The 15,410-nt window shown below is 47.5% G+C and overlaps 1 protein-coding gene across 2 annotated transcripts in view; it reads right to left on the bottom strand.

Moving 5' to 3' along the window:
* Positions 1-15,410, bottom strand: part of RPS6KA5 (ribosomal protein S6 kinase A5) — a 224,144-nt gene that overhangs the window by 207,623 nt on the left and 1,111 nt on the right. The window lies entirely within an intron of this gene.

The following is a 15,410-nucleotide window of genomic DNA, read 5'->3' as shown; positions in this document are numbered from 1 at the left end:
TCTCAAAGAGTTCTACTTAAGTAAATAAGTAGGGTGACCATATATCCCAGTTTGGCTGGGACAATCATGGATTTCAGAGGCTGGTCCCAGTCAGCTGTTGAGACTCATAACAGACATCCTGGAAATGCAAGGGTGCAGAGCACAGTCTAGCCAAAAGTTGGAGCGGCAAGGAGTACCTTGCAGATGGGAGGCAGGCACTGCTGCCCCACCCCCGCCAATTTGTCAGAGATATATGTATTTTGAAAAGTCATTTGCTAAACCCAATTTACTCACAGAGAGAAGGAAATAATTGGGGATGTATGTATAATTTTAGAGGATTATGGAGTTCAGGAGGGAGGGAGGGAGTTAACTGGGGTGTATACTCTGCGCCTCTTGATAAGTAAAATTTACTTAGTACCGGCCATATGGTAAATATCAAGACATTCCTAGATAGCAAAGAAATACAGAACAGTTTCAAGATTAAAACAAAAAGACAGAAAAGAATCTAAAAACCCTAAAGACTTAAATTATATTACAATTTTAAAATTCTGATAAAAATGAATCCTGTTGTCATAGAATAAATGTATAAGGTATTACTAGAATGTAAACAAAATAAAGTACACAAGATATGCATTAAAGTTGCAATGATTTACTTCTTGAAAGAGATTCTACTAACCAGAAATATTTTGTTTTCCAAGTATGAAATAGAAATAGTATCTATAATCAAAGAGAAATCTGGTTAGATTAAACTATTTTTTTTTTAAGAACTTTTTCCAAGAATGTCTACTTTTTGTAAAGAATAATCTGGATGTTATTATTACAAGTGCAGATGCAGCTTTAAAGGATGACACGAGTTATTAATTTAAAAATTTCCATTCAAAGAATTTTCATCAAAACTACTTTTTTTAATACAGAATGAATTATCTGATATTTTACAAATAAATAAGTTCTAGCTTAAATTAAAATTAATTTAAGCAGATACTCTTTCAGACAATGATCATAAACTATAAGAAATTATTAGTATTATCTTGTGCAGATGCCTTTTTTCTTTTTTAATTACGATCGCCAAGGTTGCAAGGCAACCTGTGTTTTCAGACAGTGCTGTCCAACTAGTGCCCCAAGGACACAGCTCAGGGAGCTGAGGATGAATCCAGGGCTACGCGAGTGGGTGAATCCATGGTGCAGTAGTTGGAAGGGAGAGGAGTTATCTATACAGCATCTAGCCTGAGGAGCTCACAGCTCACCCTGGTACACTGTGCAGACATGTGGCCCTCAGTCCCTTAGAAGCTGGGATGTCCTAATTAAGAGTACAACTATTGAAATTTAATGAATTAGCTCTGTCAGCCCTCCCTCTCAAACTGGGAACAGTTTAACCATGTTAGTACAGTACTAAAGGAAAATAAGCATCACTTCTCAGACTTTGTAAGCAGGTCCTCACACACAAAGCCATGGTAACAAAACCATGCTGCTTCCAGATCAGGAGATGAGACCTTGTACATAGAGTGGTGCATCTACGTGCAGCACTGCCTTGCACCACCATACCGACATACCAAAAAGACCACGTTCCTCAGGCAACAGGACCTCTTCCTGGATGGAACCCTGCAACCCTACTGCAGTCCTACTCTCTGGATTTAACCAGCATCATCCTTTTCCCCTGAACAAGTTCACTGAATAAATTCAGTTCAGTCTGCACTTCTAAGCCTTTTTATCCAGGTCTCTGATGACAATGGCTCACTAAACACCAATAAGACGACAGCATTCAGGAAAACAAAGTCATTTTACCCATATGCACATATATACACACGCACACACGCATGCACGCACGCCTGCATCTAACTCTTTCCTAATAAGTTTTAGGTTTCCCTGGCACCCGTTACTTCCATCTTTGACCAGATATAAGACTTGCAGAATACATCCACATTCACATTCTCCATCTCCCAACAAGCCACTTGTGTCTTTCCTGAAGCCATTACCTTAAAGCAGTGATTCCTATTTAGACTCAAGGCACTTCACAGAAAATGCTGGCACTGAAGCTTTCACTCCTTTTCTAACTACAGAAAAAATAACTGAGCAATTCTTCTGCAAAGAACTCAAAGACCACAACAGGTCAGAATGGTCCTGATGCTATAAATTCCTATTTGAAATCTCTGGGTTTATCACATGAAGCACATGTAGATGCAGGTGCTGCCCAGCTGGGGCGAGCAGCTCGTCAGAGGGGCATGGGGGGGGCATGGCACACACCACTGCATGCACCCATGGAAGAGATGAGAAGGGGTGCCCCCAGATCTGCATATGAGGCAGGGTGGGCTGCCACTGCAGGCTGGGGCCGTGGCTCCGTCCCATGCCCTGCCCTGTCCCAGCTGGACAGCGCCTGCCCCTGCCTCAGCAAAAGCCCCACTCCCTGTCTTTGGGGGGCCTCAATCTGCCCCCCACATCGCTTCCTTCCCCCATCACCCCTTCCCCCAGAACAGGCTTACTAGCCAGACCCAACTGCTTTCCTCGCTGCCGGTCTGCACTCCTTCCCACCTACGTGCTGTGCTGTAGTTGCGTGGCATTTATCGGCCACATCAGACAAAAAAAGCAAATTGCCGATACCCTCAATTTCTTCAGTGCCGATCCAATAAGGGACTAATGCATCAGGGCACCTCTACTTGGAACTATACTTTTAGTTCACAGGGACAGGGGAGGGGGGAGGAGGCAGCGAGGGGAGGATGATGAGCTGCTGCAGCTGAATAGAAAGCAAGGACCAGCTGGTTGTAAGAAAGATGCTTTTATTGAACAAGCAGTAAAAAGGAGCTCACTGATAAAAACTGCCAACAAAAAAAGTGCAGTAAAGGAGCATATCAGAGCACCCAGTCGCAGTAGTCTGTAGCAGGGTGTGAGGAGCAACGCAAGGTGGTATGCCAGAAGGACTGACCAAAGCAATGTCACAAAACACTTAGAATCATAGAACCAAAAGGGACCTAGTAAGATCATCAAGTCTGGTTCCCTGCCATGGACAGGAAGTTACTGGGCTCAGACAAGCTCAACAAGGTGCCTGTCCAGCCTCATCTTAAACACCTCCAAGGAGGGTGACTGCACCACTCTGACAGAAGTGAGTTCCTGATTCTGGTGACCCTTACAGAGAAAAATATTTTTCTTATATCTAACCTGAATTTACCCTCTATTCGTTTATGCCCGTGGGTCCTTGTCCTCCCTTGAGGTGCCTTCCAGAAGAGTTGCTCCCCTAGATCTTGATGCTCACCCCTGATGTACTTGTAGGTACCTATCAAGTCACCTCTCAGCCTTCTCTTACTCAGACTGAACAGACCCAGTTCCTGGAGTCTCTCCCCATAGGGCCTATCCTCCATGCTCTTAATCATACAGGTGGCCCTTCTTTGTACCCTCTCAAGCTTATCCACATCCTTCTTGAAGTGCGGTGCCCAGAACAGTACTCCAGCTGTGACCTCACCAACACCAAATAGAGGAGGAGGAGCACCTCCCTGGATCTATTGGCCACACATCGGCTGATGCACGCCAGAGTTCTTTTTGCCGTTCTGGCAACCTCATCGCACTGTTGACTCATATTCATCTTCCAGTCGATCATGGCCCCCAGGCCTCACTCAGATGCTGTGCCAGCCAGAGGACCACCACACATTGTGTAGTTACAGTGAGCGTTCTTCCTACCCAGATGAAGAACCTTGCACTTCTCCCTGTTAAGCCTCATCTGATTCCATTCAGGCCATAAATCCACTCTGTCAAGGTTGTCCTGGACCTTTAGCCTATCTTCTGATGTGCCTGCATTTCCCCACAGCTTGATATCATCTGCAAACTTAATCAGTGAGCTTTCTACCCCCTCATCCGCGCCATTGATACAAAGAGCACAGGTCCAAACACCAAACCCTGGGGGACACCACTGGAAATGGCCCTCCAAAATGAGGCCATCCTATTGACTACAACTCTCTGGGAGTGACCTCTAATCCAGTTGTCCACCCACCTCACTGTAGACTGGTCCAGCCCAGTACCCTCCAGTTTGTTTGAGAGAATCCCGTGGGAAACAGCATCAAAGGCTTTACTGAAGTCTAAGTAAATGACGTCAACCTCATGTCCCTCATCCAGATGGCTAGTTGCTTGGTCTTAGAAGGACACTAGGTTTGTCAGACATGATCTACCCTCAGCAAAGGCATGCTGGTTGCTTCTTAACATCCTATCAGTTACTAGCTTGTAATTGATGGCCTCCTTAACAAATTTTTCAAAGATTTTACCCAAAACCAAAGTTAGGCTGACCAGTCTGTAATTTGCAGGGTTATCCAAACCAAGGAGAAAAAAATCAGACTAAGGGGAAAATCAAATTAGATAAGGTTCAGAATGGTCATGGTGGGAACAACAGCCTACTGTTGACATTGAGCTGGTGCATGATCAGTTAGAAAAATTACACATTCATAAGTCATCAGGACCAAACGAACTTCATTAAAGAAGCTGAAGGAGCTGGCCGAAGTCATCATGGGAAATTCTTCCAAAACTTGTGGCACACCGGGGAGGTCCCGAAAGACTAGAAGAGGGCCAACGTTGTGCCCATCTTCAAGAAGGGGAGGAGAGAGGACCTGGGCAACTTTAGGCCAATTAGACTAACTTCTACCCCAGGGAAAATCCTGGAAAAATTCATCAAGGAGTCTATGTGCAGTACGCTTGCAGAAGGTAGGATTCTGAATGACAGCCAGCATGGCTTCGTCGCAGGCAGGTCTCATCTTACCGATGTCATCTCCTCCTACGACCAGGTAACTTGCCACTTGGACACAGTCAACATTGTATACCTACACTTCCAAAAGGCGTTTGATCTGGTATCCCACGGTGTTCTCACAGGAAAACTGGAGGATTGAGGGCTTAAGTGCTCAACAGTTAGGTGCATAGGAAGCTGGCTGCGGGCTAGAATCTAAAGTTCTAATGAACGGATCTCTGTCGTTCTGGCAAGAAGTGGTCAGTGTTATCCCCCAGGGGTCTGTGCTTGGCCCAGTGCTTTTCAACATGATTTGGATGTGTGGGTGAAGAGCTCACTGGTAAAGTTTGCGGACGACACCAAGTTATGGGGGAGCACAAAACAGGCTGCAGATACAGGTGTACCTAGACAGGCTGTCAAGTTGGGCAGATTGGAACCAGATGAAGTTGAACACTGGGAAGTGTGAAGTGCTCCATCAGGGGATGAACAAGCCCCAACAGACTTACAGGCTCAGTGGTGCCAAACTGACTAGCACCATGACTGAAAGGGACCTAGGGATAATAATAAACCATAGTATGAACGTGAGCAGTCAGTAGGGCAAACAAACTGTAGCCAGCAGGGCAAACTATACTCTCACATGCATCAACTGATACATCTCAAGCAAAACCAAGGAAGTGATTCTTCAGCTTTACTCAGCATTGGTAAGACTGCAGCTGGAGTAGTGTCCAGTTCTGGGCACCGTACTTCAACAAGGACATGAAAAGGCTTGAGAGAGTCTGGAGAAGAGTCACCCATATGATTAGAGACTTGCAAGGCAAGCCATACAAAGAAAGGCTGAGGGACTTGGGCCTCTTCAGCCTAAAAAAGAGAAGGCTGAGAAGGGACTTCGTAGCAGCTTACTGCTATATCGGGGGAATACATCAAGGGCTCGGCAAACAACTATTCACCAGGGCACCCTTAGGAAAAACCAGGAGTAATGGCCACAAACTCCTGGAAGACCATTTCAGGCTTAACACTAGGAAAAACTTTTTCAGTCACGGTGTCCAGACTGGAATAAACTCCTCCCAGAGGGGTGCAATCACCTATCCTGGAAATCTTCAAGAAGAGATTGGAAGGTCACCTTGCTGGGGTTACCTGACCCCAGTTGTCTTTCCTGCCTAATGCAGTGGGGCTGGACCCAATGATCCTGCAAGGTCCCTTCCAGCCCCTTATAATTTATGGATCTAGGATTCATAAAGATGGGCACCACACCGACCCTCTTCCAGTTATCTGCGATCACTCCCGAGTTCCATGACTCTTCAAATAGTTTTGCCAGTGGTGCTTCTATAAGGTCAGCCAGTTCTTTCAGGACTCTCAGATGCAGGTCATCCCTCCCAGCAAACTTGAAAACGTCCAAGTGTTGTAGGAGATCCCTTGCCCATTTGGGACTGATTTCATGTAGTCTGCTGTCTTCCCCATGTTCCCTTGGCCTCTGGTCAGGTGAACAGCCCCTATTTGATTTCAGAAATACCAACGCAAAGTATGTATTTAGAAATTCTGCCTTTTAATGGGGATCAACTGTGGGCTGCCCCTGAGTATTCAGTAGGGGTCCCACAATGGAGCCTGATTTTTTTCTTGCTCCCTATGTATCCATAGAAGGACTTTTTGTTGTCTTTTATTCTAGTTGCCAGCTTGAAGGAAGCACCACCGTTCCTGAACTTCCAAATCGTCCAGCTGCTGGTTGCACAGGGCTCTTCCAACTAGCCTCTTCAGTTTGCCAAAATCTGCCTTTCTGAAATTTAGGGCTTCTATTCTGCTGACTGATTTCCCACTCTTACGGTGAATGGGGAATCTTATCAGGTCATGATCAATGTCACCCAGAGTACCACCAATCCTCAGGTTGCCTATGATGTCCTCCCATTTGGTCAGCACCAAATCCATTGGCCTTACCCCTAGTACACCCTTTCACAACCCATCAGAGACAGATTGTCTGTTGTTACCAGGAAGTTGGATGACTTGCTGAAGGTGGCCAAGTGGTCCCTCCAAAGGACGTCAGGGTAGCTGAAGTCACCCATGACAATCATGTATCTAGTGCTGGCTGCCTCAGTCAGTTCTCCAGAGAATGACTGATTGTTCTACTCTTCCTGAGGGAGGACTGTAAGACTCCCACCACCAGGAGGTGGATCCACACATGCAGGCACGTGCACTTGCAGTAGCTCAAAAGGTAGTGACACAAAAGCTAGAGGTTTGTGCCACAGCACACGTGCCCGAACATGCACTTCGGTGTGAGGCAAATTGTGCCCCCGGGGCAAACTGACCCTGCCCAGCTCCTCCCAGATCTTCAGCCAGGGAGAGCTAAAGGCTAGAGCCAGCACCTGTGCTGGTCCCAGCTGTATATAAAGCTGCCCCAGCAAGTAGCTCACAGCTACTTGCCCTCAGGAGCTTCTAAGGTCCAGTCAGTTGGTATCTGGGGACACTAGCCCCTTGTATCAGCTCGACTGCTGAAGCAGCTCTAACCTAGAGCAGCCCCTGCATCCTCTAACCACTGCAGCAGTCTGGCAGTGGAAGCTGCTGCCTGGCTGTGACCTGCTCCCACCTGCAACAGCATCTGCCTCCTTGGACCTGCGGCCCCATGGCTGCGCACCTGCAAGACCCAGATTGGGGCAGCACAGCCACCTGGACTCTGGTACGGGCACAGCAGCAAAGCCACCTGAACCTCTGGGTCAGCTGCTAGTGGGCCATGGCTGCACAGTTGGTCTTTGTGCAGCACTGCTGTCATGTCATCTGGTGCCCCCGCTCTGCCATCTGGGCAGCTATCGTCCAGAAGATGTGCTCATTGCAGTGGCCCACTCTGAATTGATGAAGCACATACCTCCTTGGCCTTAAATGGCCAGGTCAGCCACCTCATCTGCCCTCCAGTTGAGTCCCCAGTGCTGGTCCTGGGCACATTCTTCAGCCCGGGCCTGCCACTTACCTCACCAGCACAGATCCTGGTGTTCCCTGTTTAAAAATTGTGAATTATCCCATTAAAAAACCCCAAAATTCTCTCATTAAAATACCCAAAATCTGTGTTCTTCTGCAATTAAAATGAAATGCCACTATATACAGAGAGATCAGTTAGGCAATGTTTTATTGATACACTTACAATTTGAAAGCAATTTGGAAGCCTACCAGTGCCTCTATCATCATAATAAAATGAATACTAAATATCCATACATGTTGGCATTTGCTTTTGGTTTTTTTATCATAGAAAAGATCAGAGCTATCCCTACCTCCTTCGCTCACCCAGGTGTGGGATGCTGAGCGGCACTGGGATGCTCTTGCCTTTCACTCCTGACCCACAGTCCCTGCCTGCCCCCACTAGCTCCCTCCCGGCAGCAGCGTCATTCCAGCATCAGGACATGAGTCCAGCTGCAGCTATCCCACCCTCTGATTTCTGGCTCCGAGCAGTACCAGCCCTTGCTGTTTTGCACCCTGCACCTGTGCCCAGGCCCCAGTGATCCCCATGCTGTTCCTGGGAAGTCCTCAACTGGGCCTCAGGGACTGGGCTGTGCAAGTCCCTTCTCTTCCAGGCTGGCCTCCCCCTACACCAGCTCCTGTAGGGGAACAGGGGGGGCTCTAAACCTGGCTCTGGCAGCCTCTCCTACCTCCCATCCCCAGCTCCAATCTCTCTCGCACACACCCTTGCTGCCACCTCCACCCCTTCCCCCAGCCCATCACAAACCCGAGTGGTTCCTAGGACCAGAAACCCCACACCCCATCCTGGGGCTGCATGTCCCAGCACCAGCGTGGGCACAGGGCAGGGCTGCAGTGCAGCAGTTGCCCTTGCAACCATGACTCCCGCCAGCAGGTCCTGTCCCATTCCCCATTCTGTCTGGCAGGCTGGGCATGCAGGATGTGAGATGGGGGGGCGCAGGGGGTGGAATGTGCAGTTTGGAGCAGGTGAGGTTTGTGTGGGAGTTTGGGGGGGGTGGTGTGGGGTTTGTGCATGGACTATGGCAAGGACTGACGGTGGCAGTAATGTTCAGGAGGGGTAGATCCCCCGCCCACCCCCTGCACAGTACAGCAGCAGGCTCTCAGGGTGCTTATGACCTGTTAGAGCAGAGCGCCCTTGGCAGCATGCAGCGCTGCCTGAGACCCAAGGGCTACACATGGTGCATGATACTGGCCTGGCCTGCTGGCGCATGCCTTCAAACAGGACCGGGCTGGCTCTTACTGCCATCAAGGGGTCCTGGCACCACACACAGGAGCCACACGCCAGCAGGCCAGGCTGAATCCTGTCTCCATATGCTCTGCACACTGCCTGTGGTGCTGGGAGCCACAGATGGCAGCAAGAGCTGACCCAGTCCTGCCTGAAGGCGCAAGCCAGAGGGCTGGACAGGCACCATGTGCCACATGTAACCCCTGGGTCTTAGGCAGTGTCATGCGCTGCCGGGAGGGAAGGCTCTGCCAGCAGCAGGCCATGAACACCCTGACAGTCATCTGCTGCAGGGGGCTGTGCAGGGCAATGGGCCACCCCTCCTGAGCAGTCTCCCCTACCCCCACAGCCCTACTTACTGGGGACGGAGCCTGGGTCCACTGCTACCACCCTTGGCCTGCTTCTATTTCCCCCAACATGCTGAGGTAGTCTGCTGGAGCAGCAGAGGCATACGGCAGGCAGAGATGCTCTGGCCACATGCTAGAGCATTTCTCTGGAGGACCCTCCAGTTGCTTCAGGGCATTCTCTTGGAGTGTGCCCTGTGCTGCTTTTTTCAAGCATGTTCCTTTTTTTTTTTAAACCAGGATTTCCCGGTATCAAAATTAGAGTCTACACTGGGAACATTTTCTCATTTCTAGCATGCCTCTTGTGGTGTCAAACTTGTCTACACACAACACTGAACTGGTTCAAAGTAGTACTTGATTTTCCAGGTATACTTTTGAATTGTTCCCGGTGGACTTAAATCAGTTTAATAGGCTTGTAGGTCTGCTTCAAGTTTGAACCACATTTAAACTGTTCCAGAGTGTTGTATGTATCCATACCCTTAAAGGCTCAACCCAGTGGCTCCCAACCCTTTTTTGCTGTGATCCTAAATCCAGGTCGCGACTCCTACCCCTGCCCTCGACTCACTCATGCCGGGCGGCACCAGCAGAGACCAGGCCAGGCCGGGATCACAGGGGGCAGTGGCAGCGAGAACCGCACAGACCGTGCATCAGGAGAACTCCACAGGCAGGAGGAGCAGAGTGAGAGACAGACTCCCCGCAACCCTAATTTGGGTCATAACCCACGGTTGGCAGCCACTGGTTTAGCCTCTCCTTTTGATCATAGGACTTTCAGCTCTGGTTAGCCAGACAGGAGCCAGACAGGCCTCCCATCTGAAACACCCAATACAATAGCGATTCAGAAACTAGCTACCCATGCTATAAATTTGAAAAAGAATGGGAAAATACACAGCAGTAGAGAATACTGATAGTACCCCTGTCAAATTGAGCCATTGTGTGTCACAGAACACATACAACACCAGTGAGCCCATAAATAGCATAGCTGCTCAGCTGTCAGTGTGCACCACAGAAGAACACTGTTCTGTTACTGGGCTTTTTTGTGGGCTGAAGGTGCAATGCCATCTCCATAGGTTTGTGACACATGATGGGAACTATGTCTCAATGGAAAGTCTGTGAGTGGAGAAGTTAAAAAAAAATAGAGGCACTTCCAAAACAGATGAACCCCAGGAAGGATACTCCAACACAGCCACAACACCTGACAGATGTACATGAACAACAAAATATGGAGGTGGGTACCCAGCTTCTGCAGTGTATCTGGGAGGAAGAGGATAGGTTTTTCTAGTAAATCATCACCGGGGACCAGACCTGGGTCAACTGCTTCAATTCCAAAAGCAAGAGGCAAAGCATGCAGCAGAAATGCACATTACCACCACTGCCCACAAACTCTGCACTCAACTATCCTTTGGCACGGTCTTGCTCATCCTGTGTTGAGACTGCACACAAAAACTTTGTCCGCTTCATGGAACACAGGGTCACAACTAACAGCAACAGTGACTGTCCCTTTCTGCCAAACCACCTGAAGCCAGCAATGCAGCCAACCACAGCGTGTAAAGCACAAGTGACACTCCAGTACAGCCATGCAATGCTCCACTGTGCACAGTCAACTTTCATGACTTTCCATGGACTGTGAAATCTTAGTACATCCACCCTACAGTCTAGATCTTATGCCAAGTGATTATTATCGTGTGAAGTGCTTATTGCCTGTTTGAACCACAGAAGACGACTCTCCTTGGGTACAGGTTTACCAGTGATGCAGAGGTGCAACTCGCAGCGCAGGAGTGGCTGTCATAGCAACCAAAAGCTTCTTTAAAGGAGATATGAAGAAACATTCGACTCACTGGAATATGTGCGTTGCAAAGCAGGGTGATGAGGTAGAGAAGTGATGTGGTTTAGTAAATGATCACTACACCCTAAATGATTTTACTTCAAAATTGCAGTTAGTTTCTGAAACACCCTTGTAGCTCTATCCCCTTCCCCTGCAGCACCTACAAAGTTCCTTTAAGGAACTATACCTGATCACTGTTTTGTTCTTTCCATCATAAGAAAATTTATATCAGACAGATTACTTGCAAGGCATATTTATAACAAGAAATATTACACATAATTTCTTACTTCACCACAAAACCTAATGGACTTTGTAATTCTGAGTTTATTATTCAGCAAGACCTCCTATAATCTTCCAAGAACTGCTCATTTAGAAAATCTATCATCTCCTATTATTTTCAAAGGAGCAAAGGCCACAAGCTTCCTTAGTAAAGATAGCCACTGCTTCCCCTAACTTGCTCCTAGCAAGGTTTTCTCCCCCTTGAGGGAATAATATGCTATCTTCTCTGAGCAGGCCCTTGCTTCATTCCCACTGGTAGAAATAGGATTTAGTGGCCATTCTGGAAGTGGGCAATATCCAGGTTTGCATGAAGGAGAGATTTTATGCATCTGTCCTTTTAAAGGTGACTGACATTACGAATTACAAATGGTAAAAATTAACATTAACTTGAAATACTTATTTCTAAAAACTACCTGCAACACCCTAACAACTTAAATATAAGAGGGATTAACTGTATAGAAAAATATGAAATACAGAAGGGAGAAAGAAACTGAGGCGTATGCTCTGGTTGTTTTGGTGATGCAAAGCAGCTGTCCATACCTACCTTAATTACCAACACTTCTTGCTGTTTAACTGTTACTGCTCAGCAGGAGAGCTAATTAAACAGTACTAGTGATAACAACCATAATTTAAAAAAAACTGATATGACATCTTCAAATAATTAAAAGATCAGATTCTTACATGTTTTTGTTTAGGTATGATGTTTATGAAATGTTTAATTTAGAGACATGGAAACTCCTTAACAGAAAAAAGGAGTGAAGATGGAGCATACATACAAATAATTTGAAATAAGCTACATCAAAATGTTGCATAATCCAAAAAAAAAAAACCCCACCCCAAAAACAAAACATTCTTCTGACTGGAAATTCATAATTAAAATTAGAAAGATAATGAGGTTGGATCAGGGTACTCAAACTCTGGCCCACAGGCCAAGCACAGCTCGCAGAGCCATAGCATCTGGCCTGTGGGGATCCCCACAAATGCAGTAGGGTTGCAAGGTTCCATCCAGAAAGAGGTGCAGGATGCCGTGCCTGTCACCTGAAGAACAATGTTGGTATGGTGGCACAAGGCAGCAGTGCACCTAGATGCACCACTCTATGTACAAGCTCCAGGACTGGAAGTAGCATAGTTTTGTTAGAATGGCTTTGTGCGTCTGCCAACAGGACCTACTTATAAAGCCTGAGAAGTGGTGTTTATTCTTCCTTTAGTGCTATACTAACGTGGTTAAATTGCTCTCACTTCCCACTGTAAAATTTCCAAAACCCAAGCCTCACATGCTCAGTTAGAGCCAGGCTGTGCCTCCTTCCCCATGCAGGGCCAGCTTAGGGCCAGACCTCCCCCCCACAAGGCTGATCCATATCCTTGTCCCAGTAGAGCCAAGCCATGGCCCATTCTCCCCCTGCCCCAAGGCCCCCCTCAAAGATGGGCTGCAGCCAGGCCACATCCCCTTCCCCTCCCTGCACAGGGCCAGATCATATTCCCACCTTCCCCCTACCCCAGCAGAGCTGGGTGAAGTCCCCTTCCCCCTCCACGGGGAGATGGTGGCTGTTGTGCTGGCCCTGGGTGCTGGATCGAAACCCACCATTCAGCCTACTGGGTAAAAAAGTTTGAACACACTGGGTTGGATGATCACCGTATGGGGTCACTACAAGGCAGAGTTAACACTGTATCAACTTAACTGTGTATTTTCATACTTTATAGAACTACTTTGGGGGATAAATGCAATTCTCTGAAATTTTAATATATATTACTGGAATTTATTTGACTGTAAATTAAATTTTGTACATAGCTTTTACCTGGTAAATAAGTACACAGGCCCAAAATGAGTACTTTGCTCAATTTAACTCTAAGTTCACAGAACTTGATATCATTCTTTTGACAACTGACACGCTTTCAAAGGTCTGAACAGCATCTTCTAAAATGTGTAAATGAGATACCAGTCATTTTGACAGAGTACTTCTGCCACAGCATTATGATCCTTCCAACTGCTGTGGAAGCTACCCTCCTTTCCCTTTGTCAGCTGACACATACTTTTAATGCATGGTTACTAAATCATTCAATTAACCACAAAAACCCAGCATGGGGGAAGGGGTCTCAGCCACCCAAGAAAACCACATAGACAAGGAGGAAGGAAATAGTAAGAGCAAGGGATTATCATTCTATTTAAAAAAAAAGAAAAGAAAAAAGTTAGTGCAATTCCTTTCTCTGGTTCTCTAAAAGAGCCTCGTCTTTAAGGCACCATCTGGATCAGGGCTGTCCAAGTTCTCAACAGCCAAGAAGACTGCCCCACTCTGCCCTGCCCAGCTGCCTGCCACTGCATTTGCAATCTCACCCTGCTCCTGGCACTTTGCTGCTGTGTGCCACAACAGCAACTCCCTCCTCTGCTGCCACATGTAACACAGGCAGCCCAGTTCCCCTCTTGTGTGAGCAACTTGGGAGCTCCCCAATGTCAAGCTCACGCTGCCCCAGGACCTTACACCCAGGGTCCAGCTGCACCCTGTTTTTGAAAGGTCCTGGATAATCAGGGAAAGCTTCCCAGTCTCAGATTCTCCAAGCCTGAGACTTTTACAAAGCTCAGTGAAGTCCAGTGCACCACTTTCCTTTGAACATGCCAGCTTCCCACAAGCCAACACATTCAAAGGATGTCCATGCAGCTGGGCTGCATATACTGCTCCTGGATGCCTACATGCCAGACATTCAAAATTAAGCGCGATAAATATGGAACATCTTTGTGGTTGGTTTTGTGTTTTAAGTATCTTACCTGTGTGGTAAGTTACATTTATCAAGCAAGTCACACGTTCCTGTTATGCAAAAGGCAATGTTTGCCAGGGGCCTACATTCTGCAGCTCTTATGTGCTCTCTCATCAGGTTTGAGTTCTGTAAAAAGATCTAGAATAGTTCACTAAAAAGGTATATATAAGCTAGTAGTTGTATTTCCTTCACCACCCTACTCTACACAAAAAGGTCTATCAAAACTGAAAGAGGCAATTATGTTCTTTATATAACAGCTTTTATTTATTTATTTTTTTTAATAGAAAGAGAGCAAAACTACAACCCTACATAAGGTGCTCTGGATCACATAGCCATAAAAAACTGCCTCACTGCTATGGTGACACTGAAGTCCATAGGGATGCTTCTGTAGACAGGACCTAGACCTGCATGCCTGAGGTGGGACACTGAACATTACCAGAGGAGCGTCCTCGACTGCAGAATTTACTATCCCAGTGGGTCCACCACAGGATCTGTTAAACTACAGGACACATCCAAAAGTAACCTCTTTCCCCCTGAAGCTTTAAAAACACCGATTTGCAGGTTTTCCACTTTTACTTTACTTTAGAGCCAAGAGGAAAAGGCCTGGGTCGAAAGAACACATGCGGTAAAACCCCTCAAGCCTCCATGTTGCCTGAGGACATCCACAAGAGCCCTTATTAAAATTAAGTCTTAGCTCAAGTCTGCCCTGTTGCGACTTACAATCAAATCCTTACAGTGCTGTCAATAACTCCACACACTTCATCTAGTATTTCATTTGCTCAAACATTTCAACACCGAACCGTGGCATAACTATTAGACCAGGCAAGGATTTTAAGCACTGAGTGGAGAAGTCCAACTTGGATAATAACTTGGGAAGTTGTACAGCTGGGCCCTGCCTCAGGCAGAGGGCTGGCACTAGGTAACCTCTGGAGGTTCCTTCCACCCCATTTCTGTGCCATTTACATAAACCACCTCACAGTGCGGCAGCTGGCGCAGGACATCTAGGGGAGGCTCAAGCTTCTCCACCCTGAAGGCGACTTTCCCTGCACCCCTGCCCCAGACGGCATCTGTGTGCTGGCTACAGGACACATCTCAAAAGCCACCCTCCTCCTCTCCCCCCACCCAGCGCTTCTCTACGTAGTAAAGGGAAGCGCAGCGGTTTGGAGGGAGGAAAAGCAGAGCGGGGCCGCGTTTGGCACCACTCCGGAGAGCCCGCGCGTTTGCTCCAGGCACTGTAAGCAGAAGAGCGGCCAGGCCGGACCGGGGGAGGGGGGTAGGATTAGCCCCCGGCCCCCGCGCACCTTCAACCCCACCGGACCGCCCCGACCCGGGCCCTCGAGTGCACTTCAACCCGCCCCCCGG

The sequence above is a fragment of the Gavialis gangeticus genome, unplaced genomic scaffold, assembly GCF_001723915.1.
Source record: "Gavialis gangeticus isolate Ggan-Ray unplaced genomic scaffold, GavGan_comp1, whole genome shotgun sequence".
Lineage (NCBI taxonomy): Eukaryota > Metazoa > Chordata > Crocodylia > Gavialidae > Gavialis > Gavialis gangeticus.
Note: the sequence above shows the minus strand (reverse complement) of the source record. Positions and strands in the feature narration are given on the sequence as shown.